Source organism: Tupaia chinensis, unplaced genomic scaffold, assembly GCF_000334495.1.
Source record: "Tupaia chinensis unplaced genomic scaffold, TupChi_1.0 Scaffold000341_1, whole genome shotgun sequence".
In the NCBI taxonomy this organism is placed as follows: Eukaryota; Metazoa; Chordata; class Mammalia; order Scandentia; family Tupaiidae; genus Tupaia; species Tupaia belangeri.
Window position 1 is genome coordinate 4,960,713 of NW_006159835.1, and position 2,540 is coordinate 4,963,252.

The following is a 2,540-nucleotide window of genomic DNA, read 5'->3' on the forward strand; positions in this document are numbered from 1 at the left end:
ACCTATCAATAGCTTAAGACAAAATCCATAAATCTAGAAAAAAAGCATAGAAGAAAATCAGTAATGTTTTAGTCAAAAGTCATAAAATTCTGTTTCACCAATTCAGTCTCATGTAATTAATCTCTCTTCTGTTGTGGTGTGATCTTTCCATTTAAATTCTGGAAGTTAACATTCAACTATAGACTAGTCTTGCCTTATTCTTAATCTGACCATTTCTTACTAACCACCTCCCCCAACAAGGAATATTCTTTGCTCTTTCAAAGAACTAAAAAAGAGAAAAAGAGGGAAAATGAAAAAGCACCTCCTGTGGGGCATGGTCACACAGCATCCCTTCTCCTCCATTTCTCCCTCCTTTTGGTATTTTGGATGTGTAAGCCCACATATCTGGCAAGTTTTCCAAACCACTGGATCTAGGACTTGAATCGTGTAGTCAGCCATGTGGAATCCGTCTGCATTCAACATCAAGCCATAGGCTGGCCCACAATTTTTGTTTGTTTGTTTGTTTGTTTAAATTTTTGCCATAGGGCACGTGTGCTCGCAGAAGAGAGACAGAAAGAGAGGGAAAGTGAGAAATGACCCCCTAGGGGGATGGCCATGCTGCATTTCCTTCTCCTCTGTTCTTTTCATGGGATTTGGGGCATGCATGCACACACACCTGGTGTGTTTTTCAAGCCACTGGATCTGGGAATCAAACCATGCAGTTGGCTATTTGGGAATCCAGTGCCTTAACTACCATACTGCCTGGTGGCCCCTTGTTTTTAAGTTTACTTATTTCTTCCTTCTGAGTTAGAGAAACAGAGGTAGAGAGACAGGCACCCTTAAAGTGTCTTCATGCTGTGATCTAGCCCCAGTTTCAGCCCGCCCTGGATCATGGGTACTTGTGCATCCTGTGTGTTCAGAGTGGTCTCTGGGTGCAAATTCACAACTTTCTCTTGTGGATTATCTTCACAAAGTACTGCATTACTGCTGCGGCACTGTTGGTTCCAAATTTGCACGTTTAACAGGTATCATTAGATTCCTTGCCACAGAGATTACACCATTTATACTCCCCCCAGCTGTGTACAAGAATGCCTGCATTTAGGTTTGCCACCACAGCATGTTCATCTTTTTATCTCTGTCCATATAATAGATGGGAAAAGGTTTCTCATTGTAGTTATAATTTGCATTTCCACAGAGAAAACCAAAGCCATCAAAGATTTCTCCAATTTTACCTCCAACATAACTATAAACATATGAGATTTCACTTTTGTCCATTCCAGTTCCTGTCTGTGGCATTAAAAAAGGTATTCCCCCTTGGAAACCAGCAGGTGGCATGGAGACTTAAGTACTAGACACTCCCATGTGGCTGACCACGGTTCAAGTCCTGGACCTGTTGGCTTGCTTTCTCACTTTATCTCTCTCTCTCTCTTTCTCTCTCTCTCTCTGTGTGTGTGTGTGTGTTTCTCTCTGGTCAAATTAAAATAAATGAATGAATAGAATAAATAATTCTTAAAAAAAGGTATATCCCCTTAAGTACAAACAGGTCTCTCCATATATGTTCTAGTTCTCATACTTCCTTCTTCTCATGTAACACTCTTCACTGTCTTCATTGGTGAGCTCTTCTTTTTGCTGCATCTTTAACCTTTACCCCCACCCCCCACTAGATTCTTTCCATTGACTTTCAAGCAAGCATCAGTAGCTTCCACTTTTTTTTTTTAATTAAAATTATTTTATTTAGAGAGATAAGTTACTCAAATGTTAACTAGCTGTAAATAAAAGGAAGAAACATGGCAGAATCCAGGGTTTACATATTTCTCTGTGGTTCAATTTCTCATGGGTCACTTTCCATTCAAAGGACTGGAGACCAAATAACACAGAATTCTTTCGGCTATCAACAAGAGTCTAGGTCTTCTCTCAGTCAAGGCATTCAGAGAAAATATCATTTATTTTTCAGATTCCTCTGGAGGATTGAAGAGTTTCTTTCGCATCGCATCGCCATGCTCCCTGCTCTTAGTCCTCTTTACAATGTACTCATTCTTCAAGCATTTTCTCATCTCCCGATCAAGATCGTTGCAATGACCAAAAAATTTCAGAATGTTGTGATTTTTGTGACACTCCTTAAGCAAGTTAATCAAGTAGCTTCCACTTTTAAAATATTTTCCCTTAGCCCCGGTCTCCCTCCAGTTACTACTTTACTTCACAAGTGAGTCAGACAGATTTTTCCTCCTCCACCTCCTTACCCCATAATCTTCTTTAATACTCACCCATGTGTCTTCTGCTCCACTCTTGACTGTTCCTGTGACCTCCCTGCTGCTACTTCTAATGTTGACTGTTCAGCTCTCATGTTCCTCGATCTCTTTTCAGCAGCATTTGTCAGAGTGAACTTCTCCCTTCTTCTGGAATGCTCTACTCAAGACGTCTAAGGCACCACATCTTCTGGGTTTCCTTCTACATTGCTAATCACTCCTCTGGCCTCTTTTGAAATGATTTGCTTGCCCTTCTTTCCTACCTGGTCCTAATTGTTTGTCTAGTGCAATACCCAGGCATTCATTTCTATTTTG

The 2,540-nt window shown here is 40.6% G+C and overlaps 1 pseudogene; it reads right to left on the reverse strand.

The window, feature by feature from the left end:
* Window positions 1–1,905: 1,905 nt before the first annotated feature.
* LOC114008449 (COX assembly mitochondrial protein 2 homolog pseudogene) lies at window positions 1,906–2,323 on the reverse strand (annotated as a pseudogene).
* Between the last annotated feature and the right edge of the window lie 217 nt (window positions 2,324–2,540).